Source organism: Jaculus jaculus, chromosome X (genome assembly GCF_020740685.1).
Source record: "Jaculus jaculus isolate mJacJac1 chromosome X, mJacJac1.mat.Y.cur, whole genome shotgun sequence".
Lineage (NCBI taxonomy): Eukaryota > Metazoa > Chordata > Mammalia > Rodentia > Dipodidae > Jaculus > Jaculus jaculus.
Window position 1 is genome coordinate 73,335,284 of NC_059125.1, and position 22,289 is coordinate 73,357,572.

The 22,289-nt window shown below is 41.6% G+C and overlaps 1 pseudogene; it reads right to left on the reverse strand.

The window, feature by feature from the left end:
- Positions 1-5,929: 5,929 nt before the first annotated feature.
- Positions 5,930-20,207, reverse strand: LOC101605378 (annotated as a pseudogene).
- Positions 20,208-22,289: the final 2,082 nt, after the last annotated feature.

Genomic DNA, 22,289 nt, shown 5'->3' on the forward strand with positions numbered 1-22,289 from the left:
CACTCAGCATCTATCAACTCCACCACTTCCTGCCATATTTAATAGTACAAGCCACTATTACTTCTTGCTTTTTTTTATTAGAATTGTTATTTGTTGTGTTTGAATCAGGTATCACAGATAAACTTATGTGTTCTGGATGCTTACTTCCCAGCTGGCATTAATCTGGAAGGTTGATCCTTGCTGAAGGAAGTGGTTAGTGGGGGTGAACCTTGAAGTTTAGTAGCCACTAGCTTGCCAGTGATAATTGCTTCACTCTCCTGATATTGTATTTTACCTACTGTGGCAGAGGTAATGTCTTGCCTCTGATCATTCCATTCTTTCTCCTACCATCATGAAGTTGCTCTTTCAGAGTGTAAACCAAAATAAAACTTTTCCTGACATTAGCTGTTTCTCTTCGGGTATTTGTCTTATCAACAAACATAACTACAACACTATCCAGCTAGTCTTACTGCCTTGCCCTTGACTTGTCTATTTTTAATGTGGCAGCAGACTGGTTATTCTTATGTCTAAGATCATATTCTTTTCTGACCCAAACTTTCCATTTTCTATTCATATGAGAATAAATGCCAAAGTCCTTTTATTGGCCTACAAAATTCCACATGCCTACATTTGATCCAATGGCTCTTATATCCTCTCTTCTCTCTATCAACACTGCTGCATGGTATGTGGTGATTTGAAACAGATAATAAACTCCTGTGTTATGAATGCTTGGTCCCCAGCTGATAGCAATTTGGGAGATGAAATGTTGCTGGAACAAGTTTATTTTGGGGAGTGGGTTTAGGTTTGTTATAGCTAGCACTCTCTTGCCAGTGTTCAGATCAATTTCATGCTGCTGTTTTCCATCTGCTATGTCAAGGAGGTAATGTCCAGCCTCTGCTCTATTTTCTCTCCATCATAGAAATTCCCCTAAAGACTATAAATCAAAACATGATACTTAAAAATTATCTATTTGGGGCTGGAAAGATGGCTTAGTGGTTAAGTGCTTGCCTGTGAAGCCTAAGAACCCTGGTTCAAGGCTCAATTCCCCAGAACCCACGTAAGCCAGATGCACAAGGGGTGTATGCATCTGGAGTTCGTTTGCAGTGGCTGCAGGCCTTGGCACAATCATTCTCTCTCTATCTATCTGCCTCTTTCTCTGTCTGTCTGTTGCTCTCAAGTAAATAGATAAATAAAAAATTTATAAAAAAATTATCTGCACACATGTGTGCAAAGGAATTCCCATATAGCTTTAGGCAGGAAGCTGGGGAACTGATCCCACGTCAGCAGGCTTTGCATGCTAGCACCTTTAAGCACTTAGCCATCTCCACAATTCTCAATGGTACTTCTTGAACACAGCTGTAACAGGAACCTTGCACTTGCTAGTTCTTTGTTCTCAAATACTTTTTTCTGAAGTTATCTACATAAATATCCTCTCAGATGACTCCTTGAATGTTACCTTATTAAATCAGCTTTCCATGGTTCTTCTATATGAAGTAGATGTGTCCTTATATTACCTACCTATTCTTATCTATTTTTATCAATAGCACTTAACATCCCCTGACATATCTTATTTTGACATTATCTTATTTTGCTGAATATATTTGAGTCCCAAGTCTTCCCCATTGCATTATATTTTACTCAACTGGAGATTCATAATAAGATTGAATTACTTTTGCTTGCTTCATTCATTTCTCTCTTTTTGGATCTATAGAAGTAAGCAGTTCCTTTCACTATTGACGGAACTTCCCCAGGATTTGTAAGATGAAATAACTCCCTTCCTCCCATAAACTATGTCTGGTTACACAATTGCCTCAGCAATGTAGAGCTATCTATAACATCCATCATCAAATGGAAGTGGTAGACAAAAAATCAGGCTCAAGGAGAACTCATAAGAATAAACATGTTACATGTTAAATTTACCCAAATATCCACAGCTACCATCTTGTAACATTAAAATTTCTCCTAATTCTATCTATAGCTTCATGGAAAAATTCTTATGGGGAAGGAAACCTTGGCCTGGTTTAAGATTTTGTTTTCTTTCTTTCTTTTTTTTTGGCTAATTAAACATAATATTGTTTGTATATGGTATTATGCTTCATAGAAGCATTTATATAATGTATCATAGAACAAGTATACAGTATATCTTGGCCATTTTTCCATTGTATCTCCTTATATTCTGCTTTTGAGAAACAATATGTAATACTGTCTTTCTGAGTCTAAATTAATTCACTTAATATGATAATCTTGGATTGCATCTATTTTTATGCAAATAGCATAATTTCACTCTCCTTTATGACTGAATAAAATTCCATTATACATATACCTCATTTTCCTCTGCTTTTTTTTTTTTTCACTGCTAGGGACTGAACCCAAAGACTTATGCTTGCTAGGCAAGTACTCTTCCATTGACATAAATCCCCAACACTACTTTCTTTTTCCATTCCTATGTTGATGAACACCTAGGTAATTCCATAACTTAGCAATTATGAATAATGCTTCAACAAACATCAATATACAGGTATTTTGTGATATGTTGACTTAGAGATCTTTGAATAAATATCCATTAATGGTATAGCTGGGTTATATGGTAGTTCTATTTTCAGATTGTTGAGAAATCTCCATATTGGTTTCCATAGTTACTAGACTAATTTACATTCTCATCATCAGTGAAAAATGGCTCATTTTTCTTCAAATTTTATTCAACATCTCTTGTTTTCTTAATGACTTCCATTCTAACTCAAGCAACTTTATTTTTTTAATATGTGTATGTAGAATACATACATGTGTGTTCATATGAATATGAGTACACATGTATGCATACATTCTCATGTACTTGTGTGTGGGCATACATGGAAGCCAGAGGACCACCTTATTTTTTGAGACATTGTATCTTACTGTACCTGGACCTCACCAATTTGGTTAAACTAGCTCACCACCAAGGCCTAGGGTTCCTCCTATTTCTGCCTCTCTAGCACAGGATGACAGGAATGTGCTGCTATGCCTGGCTTTTGCATGGGTGTTGAGTATCTGAACTTAGGTCCTTATTATTTTCAAAGCGAGTGCATTACCCATTGAACTATCTTTTGAGCCCCCAGATTTAAGTGTCTTATTATGTAGACATGGCTGGTTCCTTGTTCTACAGCAAATTCCTCCCAATTGCAAATATTCCCTCTCCAAGGAAAGAGGGAGACAGGAAGTCAGCAAGTCTGGTATTGCTGAAATTTAAAAGGTCATACAAGTACTCCTCAAGGTTATATGAACAGTAAACAACTGTTCAGGGACAGATGCTGATGAATATTGTATAGCAATTTCTCTGGATTGAAACATTCCCTTCATAGTGGAGAAAGGAAGCTCAGGAGACTAAGAAGGTCAAGTCAGAGAACTAAAACTTTAAAGACCTCCCCTTAAGGATATAAAAAAGGGGAAACATTGGCTTTTGTGGAGACTCAATCAGCTGATCTGTCTGCAAGTCATGGAATGTGCTCTAGACATGTAGCATTCCAGAGTCATCACCTAGGTTGAGGTGGGGTTTTTTTTGGCAATGCAGCTTTCTTTGAATCATATATTGCTACTGTAAGCAACCCTTTACCCTGATATATAGGTAACTCCAATAAGCTCACATCCTATCTATAGTGAATAAGCATATGTTTGTACCTCCACAGGGGAATAACAGATTCATGTGACACATTAAACTTTTAATTCTCTTGCCTCAGACTTACATGTCCTGAGATAGCAGGCATGATATATTTTAAGGAAGTATATATGGGTGCTGAGTGGAAAAGGGATAGACACTGATTGTCAATTTTCTGTGTCAACTTAGCTAGCTTATATTACCCAGCAGTTTATTCAAATATTAATCTAGGAGTTGCTGTGAAGATATTCTGAAAGTGTGACAAGTGTGCATATTTAGTTTATTTTAAAGATCATGCACATGAACATGGACAAGCCATATCTTCTTTTTTTTAATGCTTTAAAAATAAATTTAAGTTTTCTTTTGTTGTTAATGTTGTTTTTCCCTGTAGTACTAGGAGAGGAAGATAGGGCCTCAAGAGCATGCTTCTGAATCACTCTACCTTTAAGCCATATGCCTTCCCAACTTAACTTTAAGAAGATGTTCTGTTTTGTTGTGGTTTGAATGTAAAATGTCCCCCACAGCTGTAGATGGTGGAGCCTTTAGGAGGTGGAGCTGTGCAGGAGCTGTGTCACTGAAAGAACGTTTTGAGATTTTATAATTCAGTCCTAATTGCTACTGATTTCCTTACCACCATGAAACTTTCTCTTGAAACTATAAATTGAAATAATCCCTTTCCTTCCATAAATTGCTTCTGGTCAGTTTTGTCCCAGCAATAAGAAGATAACTGCAACCTACTTCAAGTCAAAAGTCCCAACTCTCACCCGAGTTCTTGATCTGCTAGCAAGCTCTATAACTTTCATTCTTGCACAGCATGCACAAACTCCACAATAATATGATGCAATTCCTGAAATTAAATCTCATTACCTCTCTCTCTGTGTCATCTATATATAATACAGAATTCATAGATATAGAAGAGAAAGTCATGGCATAGAAAGAATTACAGGGTTGCATTCATATTTATCTACCTTTGCATTTTTTCATAATTTTAATTTTTACCTTAAACATGCAAATATCTCCTGATATTGAAGAAGTAAAGAAAACAACATTAATTTTGTGTGGATGATATGTTTTATTTTTTAATAAATATTGATTAAATTATTTATGCTCCTTCTTTTGAGTCCATAATGTATTACTTGTATTAGTATGGATTTAAAAAGTATGACACAAGATGTTAAATTAAAGATTGTGGTAAAAGAATTCATGTGAAACAAATCCTGATATATGAGTGTTTTTCACTGTATATTATTTTAAATGTATATGTTTTTTTTTTTTTTTTTTTTTTTTCAAAGCAGGTTTTCATTCCAGCCCAGGCTGATTTCAAACTCACTTTGTAGCCACAGGCAGGCATTGAACTCAAGGGTTAGCTTCTTATCTTAGACTCCTGTGTGTTAGGACTAAAGGTGTAGGCCATCATCCCCACGTATTTTAAATCTATTACTTTTTGAATCATGCTTTTTTATTTTCATCTGGTAATAAAATACTGTATGACTTGTCATCAAAATACTTTACTAGGAGATTATGATCAAAATACATTATGTACATGTATAAGATTTTTCAATAAAATTCTTTACCACTGATGAAAATGAATTTTCCAAATTCAAAAGTGGTTCAGCCAGTATTTATTGAAAAATAGTTAAAATTATGAGAAAAGGATGTAGAATGATAACATTGTTTACAGTGCTCCTTATAACTTTCAATACAAACCAAAAGAAACAGGGATGTTTTATAGAAATTTAGTTTGTTTTTGAAAAAGCACAATAATGTTCTTTCTTTTTTTAAATTCTCCATAAACTTTGCTACTACCCATCTGTATCTGTTGAGAGAGGGGCATCTGACCCCTGAGGTAGACAAGAAAGCCAGACTCAAAATTTAATTGTCTAATGACAACAAGCTTTTCTACATGTAGTCTTATATTTCCTACAGATTCAATTTTCTAACATGCATTAGAGTAAACAAACTTTTATTCTGTTTGTTTGATTTTACAATATAGAAAGAATTTGAGGAAGGTCTTAAGCTAGGAAAGAGAAAAGGTACAATACAATCCTTATCATAATGAATTTAAAAAGTTCATATTCAAATATATAAGAATAATCCATGTTACTACAAATAAAGTTCTCAAACTTGGTCATTCCCTATGACAATTATTCCCATTTTCTGGCACTAATTGAAAGGATGAGTATCTGCTTGTATTAATAGAAATAGTTCAGCATAACAGGAAATTGTTTTAATGTTGGACCACTTGGCTGTTACCTTAAGAACAATCACACTGACCATAATCAATTTGTACAAAATGAAAGTTTAGATCATATTAAAGTGTTATTTAATTTTTAAACTAGTAGAGCTTCTGTTATTCCCTGCTTTTGGAGCTTTAAAATACACTCTTGGCATGTTATTTATCAATTCAACATGCAGCTTCTCAATATGTGTTTTAGTGCTTTCTTATTCTGAATTCAACTTCCTTCTAGATGTCTCACTTGAGGCTCATGTGTGAGTCATGCACTTGGCTGTCCAATGCAGATCTGGTTAGCCTTGTTCCACTGTCACTTGTGCTAAATTCACCTGGACCTGAAGCAACGGTAGCACATCCACCGTTCCAGCTTGTTTTAAAATAATTGTTGATTTTACTGATTCAGTTTGCACATGAGTTTCTATTGAAAGGACTTCTTCAGTTATGAGACACACCAAAATATTTTGAACATCATTAATATGTTTCCTTATTTAATTTTCTTGCATAAAACGTAAGTCATATAGAGTATAATGATTGGGTTTATCAGCTGTGGATTTCCAAGTGATCTTTGAATATTTCTTAGCTGTTAAACACTTTACTATGGACATGACATTCAAAAAGCTTCCCGCTTCCCCCTTCCCTTTTTTCCTCCCCTTCTGGTTTACTGTACAGTGAGGTGACATTTTAAAGTACTATTTCTAGTGTATTGTTCAGAGCAATTTGAGCATTCAAAAGTTTTTACTTGTGTGTCTACAAAGATGCTCTTTACATGTTTAAAGTAGTCAAACTATTTCTCACAGTATCGACATAAGTAAAAATTTTCTGCATTCTTTGTTTCCTTATGACTCTACTTCCTTAAAGGTGGTAACAGTTTAAGTATCATTTCCATTTAACAAAGTGAAAATATATTTTCTGCATATTTCATATTTGAAACTTTCAGTAGAGTGTGATTTCATGTGCTCCCCTTTGTTATTGAGGTCAGGTGCAGACTTATCTTCCTTTGGAATCTGTCCTTTTCTATCACCTTGATGGTGCTTGCTGGTAGTATCTGTCAACAGTACTAGACAGGAATTGTAACCAGAACTGTGCTCTGTATATGCTCTATAGACTGTTGGGAAGGAGCTGCTTCTTAAAACATCTTGATGCCTTCATCTTCCATTCTATTTGTGCCTTCAGCAATCTCCACTTCAGTTTTAACAGGTTTTGATTCTGAATAAGGCATTGATATAAAAATAATATTTGAAATTCTCTGTGATCTTTGTTTCTAAAAACCGTTGTTGTGTCTTTATGTGTGCATGATTTGTGTATGTATATGTGTGCATGGTTTGTGTGTGTGTGTGTGTGTGTGTGCTATGCATGTACAACACATCATAAGTGTGGAGATCATAAGATAAGCTTCGAAATTTGTCCTTACCTTCTATCTTGCTTGAGGCAGTGTCTCTTGTTGCTGTTCCTCAAACCTGCTGGCCCATTAACTTCCAGAGATTCTTCTGTCTCCACCTTCTATCTTACCACAGGAAAAACTGATACTAGAGATATTGGCTACTATGGCTTTATATTGGTTCTTTGAATCTGAATTCAGATCCCCAATGCTTTCCTTGCTAAGCCACCTATCTCCCACTTCCCAAAACTTTCTTTATGCCCTCATTGTTTACCTCTAATGAAGCTGAGTTTTCTTTGTTTCTGGCTTAGAAGGCTTTGATAGCATTTAACATTTATAGAAACTTCGGTTTTCCATAAATTATTGGCTTCTACTTCTCCTTGTATCCTTAATTTTGTGTAGATATGATGTCAAATTGTGAGAGAAATTTTACTAAGACTTTCTTACTCAACCAGAGGTTCTTGAGTAAATTCCTAAAAGAATTTTTAAAAAAGCTTAGTGCTAGCAGCCAAAATAGCCTTATAGGCCTTAAACTGATGTCTATAAATAATCCCTGTGAGGACTGGAGAGATGGCTTAGCAGTTAAGCACTTGCCTGTGAAGCCTAAGGACCCCGGTTCGAGGCTCGGTTCCCCAGGTCCCACGTTAGCCAGATGCACAAGGGGGTGCACGCATCTGGAGTTCGTTTGCAGAGGCTGGAAGCCCTGGTGCGCCCATTCTCTCTCTCTCCCTCTATCTGTCTTTCTCTCTGTGTCTGTCGCTCTCAAATAAATAAATAAAATTTAAAAAATAATAATAATAATCCCTGTGACATCACCAAGCAAGTCCTGCTCCTATTGCTCACTTACTCAGTCCAATATAATTTTATGATGCTTAGGAAACTTGTGAAGGTTTTCCATAATTTCTTCAGCCCTCATGGCTGTTGGGCTGCTATAATTGGAATTGGTATATGCAAGCTGAAGCTGGGTGAGCACAATGCTGGTGGTTCTTGGCACTAAGGTACAAAAGTCCAGCAATGGAGGGTACAGAACAGCTGTGTCTCACAATCTACACTTACATAAATACATACATTATACATATACATATACATATACATATACATATACATATACACACACATATATATATATACATATATATATACACACACATATATATATATATACACACACATACATACATACATACATACATATAGGAAATACCTGTTAGGTATATATTTGCATATATAAATGTGTATCCTCTATATTTTATATATCCTATGTAACATACACATATTTGTATACATGCTTTATCTTCTGTTCCTCTAGAGAACTTTGAATAATTGGTATTGGGACAATGAATCCAAAAGCTCTAAATTGGCCTATACACAAATACCTATACTACTAGTTATGCCGTGTTTTGAATATGAAAGGCCCAAGAATCCAGAAGCCCAGAAATACTATCACGCTCCAGAGGGAGCTTAAGCAGGCCCCTGCATACCTCAAATCCCAGGCTTTACTCTCTGTTGGAAGTAAGCAAAGAATCCCTCTTCTCATTATATCAGAGCCTGCTCCTAATATAAAGCTAGGTAAAAGGGCGTGAGCTAGCCCTCAAGGATGGGAAATGAGTAATAAAGTAAACCACTTATTTGGTTTCTGTAAATAGCCTGCACCATAAGCCTTAATAGCCTGCACCATAAGCCTTAATAGCCCACACCGTAAGCTGTAGCAGCCTGCCTTAGACCACACTTTGCTACCCCCACCCAAGGACCTGGGAAATGCTGACCACCAAGGTCATAGGAAACTGATTGGTCCATGGGGGGCTTGAGCAATTTAAACTAATTGGCTTAGAAACTATGGAGTGGCACAAACTGACTGTCTCGCACCCCACGGGCTCCTGATGTTAAAAAATGACTGGTCTAATGCACAGGCTTTGTTAGAAATCATATAAAAACTGTCCCGATCCTGCATTCAGGGCTCTGCAGTCCTCTACCCCTGAGTGGTGTATGACTGTGGGCCCCAGCGCGCTTGGAATAAAATCCTCTTGCAGTTTGCATCAAGACCGCTTCTCGTGAGTGGTTTGGGGTGTCGCCATATCCGGGCAGAGCATGGGGTCCCCGTTTTGGGGGTCCTACATTGGGGGCTTGTCCAGGATTTGAAGCCCCCCACACACACCCGAGAACCAACTTGGAGGTAAGGGGAACCCCTCTGGAGTGAATGTGTGCCGGCCGCTGTTTTTTGTTCTGAGTATCTGGTTTCTGGGACATTGGTTTGGTTTGATTTGCAGCTGTCCTCTTGGGCCATAAGGACCAGAGGGCAGTGATCAGCATACTTGCTAGGAGGATCACAGGCTGCCACCCTGGGGAACGCCCTGGGAGGTGAGGAGAGCCAGGGGCGCCTGGTGGTCTCCTACTGTCGGTCAGAGGACCAAGTTCTGTTGTTAGAGTGGAAACTTCCTCCTTCACGGCCATCCGATTCTTTCGCCTGCTTGTGGAAGACGCAGACGGGTCGCTGTTGTCTGGATTTTTTAGTCTCAGTTGTGTGTGTTGTTGTTCTTTGTGTCTTTGTCTATAGTTCTAAAATGGGACAGACGGTGACAATGCCCTTAGCTTGACTCTTGACCATTGGACTGAAGTTAAGTCTAGGGCCCATAATTTGTCAGTTGAGGTTAGAGGAGACCCTGGCAAACGTTTTGTGCCTCTGAGTGGCCAACTTATGAGGTCGGATGGCCATCAGAAGGAACCTTTAATTCTGAGACAATTCTGGCTGTTAAAGATATTATTTTTCAGAATGGACCAGGCTCCCGTCCCGACCAAGAGTCTTATATCCTCACATGGAAGGATTTGGTGGATAACCCCCCACCATGGATTAGGCCATGTTTGAATAAACCAAGGAACCCAAGCTCCAGAGTCCTGGCTCTCGAAAATGAAAAAAAGCCCTCTCCTTAGGGAGCCAGACCTCCCCCTCACATCTATCCCGAGATCGAGGAGCCCCTGGCGTGGCCGGAGACTCAGCCTGCCCCTCCCCCCTCTTACCTAGTCCCGGGGGCCGAGGGAGGGCCCCTCGCCCTTACCGAACCTCCGCCCCCGCCCTTCCTGAAACTCCGCCCTCCGCCCTTCCCAAGCGTCCGCCCCCACCCTTCCCAAGCCTCTGCCCCCCAGCCTACCCAATCTTCCTCCCTCCACCCCTCCCGAGCCCCTGGAAATGGGAGGGCCGGCCGCAAGGACGCAGAGCCAGAGAGACATTACCCGTAGGGAGCAGACAGAATTGTAACACTGCCACTCTGCGAGTCAGGTCCTCCCATGCCGGGGGGCCAATTACAACCCCTCCAATATTGGCCTTTTTCCTCTGCAGATCTTTATAACTGGAAAGCTAACCACCCCCCTTTTTCAGAGGAACCCCAATGCCTCACGGGGCTGGTGGAATCTCTTATGTTTTCTTATCAGCCTACTTGGGACGATTGCCAACAGCTGTTGCAGACACTCTTCACAACTGAGGAGCAAGAGAGAATTTTAATAGAGGTCAGAAAAAATGTCCCCAGGGCCGACGGGCAGCCCACGCAGCTACAGCATAAGATAGACATGGGGTTCCCTCTGACTCGCCCTGTTTGGGACTACAATATGGATGAAAGTAGGGAGAGCTTGAAAATCTATCACCAGGCTCTGGTGGCGGGTCTGCAAGGTGCCTCCAGAAGGCCCACCAATTTGGCCAAGGTGAGAGAGGTGATGCAGGAGCCAACAGAGTCTCCCTCAATGTTTCTTGAGAGGCTCATGGAAGAATTTAGGCGGTTCACACCCTTTGACCCCACCTCTGAGATTCAAAAAGGCTCAGTAGCATTAGCTTTCATAGGACAGTCAGCTCCTGATATCAGAAAGAAACTTCAGAGATTGGAGGGATTACAGGAAGCTGAGCTGCGTGATTTAGTAAAAGAGGCAGAAAAGGTATATTACAAAAGGGAGACAGAAGAAGAAAAGGAGAAAACAAAAGAAAGAGAGAGAGAGGAATGCGAGGAGAGACGTGAGAAAGAGAGAGAGGAAAGGGAGGATAGGTGCAATAGATTACAAGAGAAAAATCTGACCAGGATCCTGGCCACAGTGGTGGAACAAAAAGAAGAAAGGGAGAGGAATATTTGAAAATTTAGGACAGGCCCTAGGCAGATAGGGAACCTGGGCAACAGGACCTGACTTGATAGAGATCAATGTGCCTGTTGCAAGGAGAAGGGGCACTGGGCAAGAGACTGCCCTAAGAAGAGCAGCAAAGGACCTAGGGTCCTAACCCTTGATGAAGATGAAGACTAGGGAGGACGGGGCTTGGAGCCCCTCCCCGAGCCCAGGATAACTCTGAAGGTGGAGGGGAAGCCAGTCAAATTCCTGGTGGACGCTGGCACTGAACATTCAGTACTCTTGTGACCACTGGGATGACTAAAAGATGAAAAATCCTGGGCTGGAGAGATGGCTTAGCAGTTAAGTGCTTGCCTGAGAAGCCTAAGGACCCCAGTTTGAGGCTCAGTTCCCCAGGTCCCACGTTAGCCAGATGCACAAGGGGGCGCACATGTCTGGAGTTCATTTGCAGAGGCTGGAAGTCCTGGCGTGCCCATTCTCTCTCTCTCTCTCCCTCTATCTGTCTTTCTCTCTGTGTCTGTCACTCTCAAATAAATAAATAAATAAATAAAAATTAAAAAAAAAATCCTGGGTGCTGGGTGCTACTGTACAACAGCAATATTCATGGACTAACCAAAGAATCATTGACCTAGGAGTGGGACGGGTAACCCACTCATTCTTAGTCATTCCCGAATGCCCAGCGCCCCTCCTTGGTAGGGACCTATTAACCAAGATGGGTGTTCAAATTTCCTTCAAATCAGAAAAACCAGAAGTGTCTGCTGGAGGTCAACCCATCACCATGTTGACTCTCCAACTAGATGATGAGTATTGATTATACTCTCCCCCGGTAGAGCCTAATCATGACCTAAAGCCCTGGTTAGAACAATTTCCCCAAGCCTGGGCAGAAACTGCGGGCATGGGCTTGGCGAAACAAGTACCCCCACAGGTTATTCAACTAAAAGCCAGTGCTACGCCGGTATCAGTCAAACAATATCCCATGAGCCAAGAAGCCCAAGAAGGAATTCGGCCCCATATTCTAAGATTGATTCAACAAGGTATTCTGGTACCAGTTCAGTCCCTCTGGAACACTCCCTTACTGCCAGTTAGAAAACCCGGGACCAATGATTACCGCCCAGTACAGGACTTGAGAGAAGTCAACAAAAGAGTACAGGACATACATCCAACTGTCCCAGACCCTTACAACCTCCTTAGTTCCCTCCCACCTGAGCGGATTTGGTATACAGTGTTGAATCTAAAAGATGCTTTCTTCTGCCTAAGATTACATTTGGACAGCCAACCTCTTTTTGCCTTCGAATGGAGAGACCCAGACACAGGAAGGACTGGGCAGCTCACCTGGACTCATTTGCCCCAGGGGTTCAAGAACTCCCCAGCCATCTTTGATGAAGCCCTACAGAGGGACCTAGCCAATTTTAGAGTTCAACACCCCCAGGTAACCCTCCTTCAATATGTTGATGACTTACTCCTGGCAGGAGCTACCCAGCAGGACTGCCTGGTACAAAAGCGTTACTACTGGAGCTGACTGACCTTGGTTATCGAGCCTCAGCTAAGAAGGCTCAAATATGCAAAAGAGAGGTAATTTATTTGGGGTACTCCTTGCGGGATGGACAAAGATGGCTGATGGAGGCACGGAAGAGGACTGTAGTACAAATACCAGTTCCAACTATGGCCAGACAAGTTAGAGAGTTCCTGGGGACAGCTGGGTTCTGCAGACTATGGATTCCAGGATTTGCAACCCTAGCAGCCCCCCTCTATCCACTAACTAAAGAGAAAGGAAAATTCACTTGGACCTCCGAACACCAGGGGGCATTTAATGCCATCAAGAAGGCACTATTAAGGGTGCCTGCCCTAGCCTTCCCTGATATGACTAAACCATTCACCCTTTACATAGATGAGCATAAGGTGATAGCCCGGGGAGTCCTAACCCAATCCTTAGGGCCATGGAGAAGACCCGTTGCCTACCTATCAAGGAAACTTGACCCTGTGGCTAGTGGATGGCCTGTATGTCTAAAAGCCATAGCGGTGGCATCCACGTTGATCAAAGATGCTGATAAGCTAACTCTAGGGAAGAGGATAACTGTCATTGCCCCCCATACCCTGGATAGCATTGTCCGGCAGCCCCCAGACCGATGGATGACTAACGCCCGTATGACTCACTACCAGAGCCTGCTCCTCACCGACAGGATAACGTTTGCCCCACCTGTCATCCTCAACCCCGCTACTCTCCTGCCTGAAGAAACTGATGAGCCAGTGACTCATGACTGTTATCAACTGCTGGCTGAGGAAACTGGGATCCAAAAGGATCTTACAGATGTCCCACTGACCAGAGTAACATTAACTTGGTTCACAGATGGGAGCAGTTACATTGTAGAAGGTAAGAGGATGGCTGGGGCGGCAATAATAGACAGAATGCAAATAGTCTGGGCCAGCAGTCTGCCAGAAGGAACTTCAGCACAAAAGGCTGAACTCATGGCCCTCACACAGGCCCTACGACTAGCTGAAGGAAAGTCTGTGAATATCTACACGGACAGCAGATACGCTTTTGCTACTGCACACGTACATGGGGCCATCTATAAACAGAGAGGGCTGCTTACTTCAGCAGGGAAAGAAATTAAAAACAAAGAAGTAATTCTAAGTTTGCTAGAAGCTCTACATCTACCCCAAAGACTGGCCATTATACATTGCCCTGGCCACCGAAAAGCCAAAGATTTTATCTCTAAGGGGAACCAGATGGCTGACCAAGTGGCCAAACAGGCAGCCCGGGGGTCAGCCTTCTGCCCATAATAGAAAAGACAAAGAAACAAAAAAGTGAGCAACGATATACCCTAGATGATTGGCAAGAAGTCAGAAAGTTAGGCCAGTTCTCCGAAACTCCAGAGGGGTCCTGTTTTACCTCAGAGGGAAAAGAGATTCTACCTCAAGTGAAGGGACTAGAATGCATTCAACAAATACACCGCCTAACCCATCTGGGGACCAAACATCTACAAAAACTATTGCAGACGTCTCCTTACCATATTCTGAGGTTGCCAGAGATAGCTGGCTCAGTAGTCAAGCATTGTGTACCTTGCCAGATGGTCAATGCTAATCCCTCAAGAATGCGTCCCTGGAAGAGGCTAAAAGGAGATAGCCCAAGTGCTCACTGGGAAGTGGACTTCACTGAGGTAAAGCCAGCTAAGTATGGTAATAAGTATTTACTAGTTTTCGTAGACACTTTTTCAGGATGGGTAGAGGCTTATCCTACCAAGAAAGAAACCTCAACCGTGGTGGCTAAGAAAATACTGGAAGAAATTTTCCCAAGATTTGGGATATCTAAGGTAATAGGATCAGACAATGGTCCAGCCTTTGTTGCCCAGGTAAGTCAAGGACTGGCCAAAATATTGGGGATTGATTGGAAATTACATTGTGTATACAGACCCCAAAGTTCAGGACAGGTAGAGAGGATGAATAGAACCATTAAAGAGACCCTCACCAAATTGACCGCAGAGACTGGCACTAATGATTGGATAGCTCTCCTACACCTTGTGCTCTTTAGGGTCAGAAACACACCCAGACAATTTGGACTGACCCCCTATGAACTGCTATACGGGGGGCCTCCTCCACTGGTAGAAATAACCTCTATACATAGTACTGATGTGCCGCTTTCCCAGCCTCTGTTCTCTAGGCTCAAGGCGCTCGAGTGGGTGAGACAATGAGCATGGAAGCAACTCCAGGAGGCTTACTCAGGAGAAGGAGACTTGCAGGTCCCACATCGCTTCCAGGTGGGAGATTTGGTCTATCTTAGACGCCACCGCGCAGGAAACCTTGAGACTCGGTGGAAGGGCCCCTACCTCGTCATACTGACCACTCCAATGGCCGTAAAAGTTGAAGGAATACCTGCCTGGATCCATGAATCTCACGTCAAGCCTGTTCCGCCACCGGGTCCTGAATGGCAAGCTGGGAGGACAGACAATCCCCTTAAACTTAGGCTTCGCCGTGTGGCTTCTCCTTCTCCAGCTAGGTGATACCTCCAATCCCTATGCCCCCCAAAAGTTGACTTGGCAAGTGCTTTCTCAGACAGGGGATATAATATGGACTGCAACTAGGGAAGCACCCCCCTGGACTTGGTGGCCTGTCCTGACCCTGGATGTATGTGTACTGGTAGCTGGGGTAGAATTTTGGGATATCCCAGAGCTCACCCCCGAGGAGGTCCCTAGAGAAGTCCACTCTCATGTGGCTAAATGGGCACTCACACAAGGGGTTGTCTCCCGAGGCCAATACATGGCAGACAACCCGGGGTGCAGCTCTGGGCCAGCCCAATGTAGGATGCAGCATACTCCATTTTATGTCTGCCCCCGAACTTCTAAACAAAGTTGTGGAGGGGTAAAACAGTTCTACTGTAAATACTGGGGTTGTGAGACTACAGGCAATACCTACAGGCACCCAGTTTCCTCCTGGGGCCTGATCACTGTGCAGGAGGGATTAGATGAGAAAAAAGCAGTTCCTCTCAGCATCTCTTTCACCCCCCAAGGTCGAAAGTCCCGAGACTGGATAAAAGGAAAAACTTGGGGACTCAGGTTTTATATGACAGGATGGGATAAGGGCCTAACCTTCACTATACGAATCAAGATAGAGCCTCCCACCCCAAGACCAGTAGGACCTAATAAAGTTCGAGTAGAATAGAGACCCCCTAACGTGGCACTGCCCGAGCTCCCACCCACAGTGGCAGCCAAGACCCATCGCATAATGACCACTAGGACCACTTTGAGTAGCCCACTCTTGGAATCCCCATACAGGAAAGGACAGAGGATCTTTAACCTTATCCAAGGGGCCTTCCTCACCATAAATGCCACCAACCCCAACGTTACCTCTGCCTGCTGGCTTTGTTTATCCTCAGGACCACCCTACTATGAGGGGATGGCAACTATGGGAGAGTTTAATGTGACTAAAGAACATCATAGCTGGTATTCGTGGGGAACTAAAAACAAGTTGACTATCCTGGAGGTCTCAGGAAGGGGAGCATGTATAGGAAAGCCCCCCCCCGTCCCACCAACATCTTTGTAATGTTACTCTGACCTATAGTCAGACCTCAGACAACGAATATCTAGTGCCAGGGTATAACAGGTGGTGGGCATGTGATACTGGGCTAACTCCCTGTGTTTCTACGTCAGTTTTTAACCCATCCAAAAATTTCTGTATAATGGTCCAGCTTGTCCCCTGGGTTTACTACCATCCTGAAGATGTAGTCATCGATGAATATGACTATCATCCTACCCGATCCAAAAGAGAGCCTGTGACCCTTACCCTAGCAGTCATGCTTGGCTTAGGGATAGCCGCCGGTGTGGGGACAGGGACCACAGCCCTGGTCATGGGACCACAACAATTAGAAAGAGGGCTTGGTGAACTACATGCTGTCATAAATGAGGATCTCCAAGCTTTAGAGAAATCTGTTAGTAATCTAGAGGAGTCCCTGACCTCCGTATCTGAAGTGGTTCTACAAAACCGGAGGGGATTAGACCTACTGTTCCTAAAAGAAGGCAGATTATGTGCAGCCTTAAAGGAAGAATGTTGCTTTTATATAGATCACTCAGGAGCTATCAGAGACTCCATGAGCAAATTCAGGGAAAGACTAGAAAAACGTCGAAGGGAGAGGGAAACTGACCAAGGATGGTTTGAGGGATGGTTCAACAAGTCCTTCTGGGTGACTACTCTGCTTTCCACCCTGATGGGACCCATAATGGTTTTGCTCCTGATGCTTTCAATTGGGCCTTGCATCATTAATAAGATTTTTACTTTTGTTAGAGAACGAGTGAGTGCGGTCCATATCATGGTACTTAGACAACAATACAAGGGCCTTCTGAGCAAAAAGGAAGCTTACATTTAGTCCTTCCAAGTTCTAGGATTAGAACTATTAACAAGAGAAGTGGGAAATGAAAGGCCCAAGAATCCAGAAGCCCAGAAATACTATCATGCTCCAAAGGGAGCTTGAGCAGGCCCCTGCATACCTCAAATTCCAGGCTTTCCTCTCTGTTGGAAGTAAGCAAAGAATCCCTCTTCTCATTATATCAGAGCCTGCTCCTAATATAAAACTAGGTAAAAAGGGCGTGAGATAGCCCTCAAGGATGGGAAATGAGTAATGAAGTAAACCGCTTATTTGGTTTCTGTAAATAGCCTGCACCATAAGCCTTAATAGCCCACACTGTAAGCCTTAGTAGCCCGCACCATAAGCCCTAGCAGCCTGCCTTAGACCACACTTTGCTACCCCCACCCAAGGACCCGCGCAAATGCTGACCACCGAGGTCATAGAAAACTGATTGGTCCACGGAGGGCTTGAGCAATTTAAACTAATTGGCTTAGAAACTATGGAGTGGCACAAACTGACTGGCTTGCACCCCGCGGGCTCCTGATGTTAAAAAATGATTGGTCTAATGCACAGGCTTTGTTAGAAATCCTATAAAAACTGTCCCATTCCTGCATTCGGGGCTCTGCAGTCCTCTCCCCTGCGTGGTGTATGACTGTGGGACCCAGCGCGCTTGGAATAAAATCCTCTTGCAGTTTGCATCAAGACCACTTCTCATGAGTGATTTGGCATGTCACCATATCCGGGCAGAGCGTGGCGTCCCTATTTTGGGGGTCCTAAAAATCCAATATCTATTAAAGTGGTTTCTAAAGTCAAAACAATGGCAGTCACCAAACAATTTCTCAGACTTCAAAGCTCATTTAAGCATAAGTCTTTGTTGAATCATTAATTAACTTGATGTCTTACTTAAGTGGTACTATGGTAACAATCTCCCAAATCTCAGTGATTTAATAAAAGCAAAATTTATTTTCTCATAATAATTTGTAGGATATCTCTTCACATTCATCTTCAAGTCTTACTTGAGAGACCTATTTTTTTTTTTACTATCTGATTGTTTTACACATCTTGAAGATGTACTAAGAACATTCATAGAGTAGAAGTGAGTCACACTATTTCAGCCTAGCTGCAAAGGAAATTAGAAGAGGATACAGTTCTTCTGTGCCATGAATATGGAATAATCATGAACTATCTGATTCCATTTGAGAGGGCACAAAGTTGGAGAGGTAATATAGACAGACACACCCTAGTCATTTGCTAAACAGAATATTTCCTGGCTACCTACAACACAAAATTCTAAAACATTCTAAAAGCCTTTGACATAACAAAATGCATGTGAGTATATCTGCTTTTTATGGCCTTCTTCAAATGCTAGGCATGCTACACTAACCTCCTCACTAGATTGGTTTACTTTATCAAAGGCATTTTATTTGTGTTGCTTATGCATGTTTCTAAAAACAGTAACATATCAGTTACTTTTCTCATTGCTGTGATAAAATGCCTGAAAGGAGTACCTTATGGGAGGAAGGATTTATTTGGGTTCATGGCTTAAGGGATACAGTCCATCATGGTAGTAAAGGCATGGCAGTCAGAGCAGATCAAAGTGATAGAGGCACTATACCACAAAGTGGTAGAGATGTAATTTGTTACATCTGAGTAGGCCAGAAAGAAGAGAGCATGTGCTGGAACTGTCTTTATGGTCCTTAGTCAGCCTTCTAAACTCCATATCCTAAATGAGTCCTAAACTATAGGTTCAGAGCTTTCCAAATAAGTGCCCCCAGCTGAGTACCAAGTACTCAAATAGAGGAACATATGAGGAATACTTTGCATTCAAACCAAAAGAGATAAAGATAATCAAATCAAACAAAAGAAAAGTAAGTATTTGTTCTACGTAGATAGTAAATATATATTTTAGATAATCCATAATTCTCCAGGTTATATATTTATTTCTATGTATCTCTACCTACTTATCTATGAATTTGAATCAGTTTAAGGAATTATTGTAACTTTAAAATATTATAGTTATAAAATAATTTGCTTTAGAGGAGAGAAAAAGGGTCTGGGTATTTTCCAATAAATATAAAATAGGTATGTTAACTTTTAAATAGGACACATTATTTGTGACAAAATATGTGAAGAATCCTCACATAGCCTAAAATTATCACTCACAATTCAATGATATGACAAAATGTTATTAAGAACGTAATTCTTGCAGTGACAAATAAAAAGGGATAAATACAAGTTTCATGTGTATGAGTACACAGACTTAAGGGAATATCCATTTCTTGAATGCAAGTTGACTTCATGAGTTGGCATATATAACCAGAAAATAGCTATAGAGTATGACAACAATCTCTGGTATGGAAATATCAAAAGAAAAATTTTGGTTAATCTTTTTGTTCTGTTTTGATTGAGATAGGGTCTCAAATCTCAAGGTCACTGTGTAGAAAAGACTGGCCTTGAACATTCTCCATCCATGTCCCAAGAACCAGGATTACAGAATCATACCACTATGTTGAGCTAAAAGAGGTAAGAGGCATTTATCTTAGTGCCTTCTGTTCCTGTGATACTTAACATTAGGGACTATTAGGAGGGATTTTCATTTATTTCTTTACTTTTTGCTTGTCCAGTGTCCAGACAGGGACTCACTGTAGCCCGGGCTGACCAGTACTTCATTCTATAGCCCTAGCCTGGCCGTAAACTCACAGTGATCCTCTTTACTCAGCCTCCCAAGTGCTGGGATTAAAGGAGTGTGCCACTACTACCACGTCAATTATGTTTTATGACTCATAATATCTATATTTCTTCTTTAAAATCTACTTTCTGGTGGGTGGGTGCAGTGGTCTAGAGTAAGTAGGCTGGAACCAGGTCTAGTCCCCTCCTACCACCTAGGTCTGAGTTCCTTGCATGGTCAGTGTGTGGGCAAGCACAGCCGTCTGGAGTGAGTGGGCTGGACCAATTTCTGGGCTCCCCCTACCTCCTCCTGTGCCTGAGTTCCTTGCAGAGCTAGTGTGTTGGCCAGTGCAGTGGTCTGGAGTGAGTAGGCCAGACCCATAACTCGACTCCTCATGCCATTCAGGTCTGAGTTCTTTGCACATCAGTATGTGGGCAGCCATGGACCTCTGGAGTGAGCAGACCAGACCCCTGTATCTGGGCTCCCCCTACCTCCCCAGTCTAGGTTGCCTGCACTGGTCTATGTCTTGGAGGGCTCAGCATGAAGTAGGCCAGAATCCTTTTCCTTACTCCTCCTAGTCCCCTGGCCCTGGTAGGTCCCATTGTACCTTGCTGGTTCAGGGATCCTGGCCCTTGTGTGAGATATGGAATCAGGCCTTTTGTTCTTGTATCTTGACTGGCCAGGAGGTACCAACAGTCCTGTTCACCTGAGTCAGAGGATGCATGGGACAAAGAATAAAATCTTGCTTCCTCCTCAATAAAATAAATTCTTCCTAAAATTGGCAGACAACAATGCAAAAAAAAAAAAAAACTAACAAAAAGTCAGAAAATTGAGAGAAGTCCACTAAGGATGCATAGTCCTTCTAAGAAAGCCTCCAATGAAATCACAGAGAAATCAACAGAAATCCATTCCCAAAATGAAAACACAACAACCAATGAGACCCTGATAAAAAGAAATCACTGAACTTGAAGCAAACTATTAAAGAACCAACAAGTATATCAAGGAAATTGAACAGAATCATCTCCTAGGTGTCCAGCCTTTGACAGTAGGCTTAACTTGATTGAAGAAAATGTTAGAACCCTCCAAAGAGACATGAATAAATTGAGGTAAGTCAAGAAATGGAAGACCTAAACAGCTGGTTGAGTAAGCTTAATGAAGACTTGATCAAATGCAAAAATGAACTACAGGAAGCATCAGGAAAATCAGAATTAGAATTGAAATCATACCTCAAAAAAAAAAAGATGGACATGATACAAAATAACACAACAGAAAGCAAAAATCAAATACAATTTATAAAACCCTCTCTAGAACCACTCACCAACTGAGTTACTCATGTGGAAGACAGAACCTCTGATCTGGAAGATAAGACAGAAGAAATTGATCAGGAGGCAAAAATGTTTACTAAGTTCAAAAAATATCAAGTGAACAGAATATGAGGGAAATGTGGAACACTCTAAAACGACCAAACATCCACATCATGGAAATACCAGTAGGAGAGGAAATCCAGACCATACCATAAGCAGAGCCAGTGGATTATCCACTGAATGGGAGAAAATCTTTGCCAGCTATACCACTGACAGAAGCCTAGTATCTAGATTCTACAAATAACTCAAAAACTAAATGAAAAATCAAACAACTCACTCCAAAAGTGGTGCAGAGAACTAAATATGGAATTCTCAGAGGAAGAATTACAAATGGGTAACATACACTTAAGAAAATGTTCAACATTCCAAACATTAAGGAAATGCAAATTAAAAAAAAAACTATGAGATTCCACATTTCCCCATTAAGGATAGCAAACATTAAAAAAAATCAAATGAAAACAAATGTTGGCAAGGCTGTGGAGAAATAGGAACCCTAATACACTGTTGGTAGGAATGTAAGCTGTTACAACCACTGTGGAAATCAATGTGGATACTCCTGAAAAGGATGAATATAAAGTTACCAGCAGACCCTATTATTCCGTTACTGAGCATTTACCCCAAAAGCTCCACATCTCAGTTCAGAAATATTTGCTCAACTTTTTTTTTTATAGCTGCTCAATTCATAATGGCTAAAAACTGGAATCAACCCAGTTGCCCGTCATTGGATGAATGAATAACCAAGATGTGGTATATATCTACATGACAGAATACTACAAGGCAATAAGAAAAAAAAAAGGACACATTGAAATTTGTAGAAAAATGGTTGAACTTGGAACAGATCATTTTCAGTTAACTCACACAATCACAGAAAGACACTCATCACATGATCTCCCTCATCTGCAGTTCCTAACCTGGATCAGCCCAAGTTGCTGACATAACAGAATAGCATCATGAGGCTTGGAGAATAGGGAGGGTAGGGCTTAGGGGAAAGGAAAGTGAGGGGGACACAAAATATGAACCCAAATTGAACTGGTACCATAGAATTCTACATCCTGGAAATCAGACTAAAATGTGGAACCCTCAAAGAGACCTTAAAGGG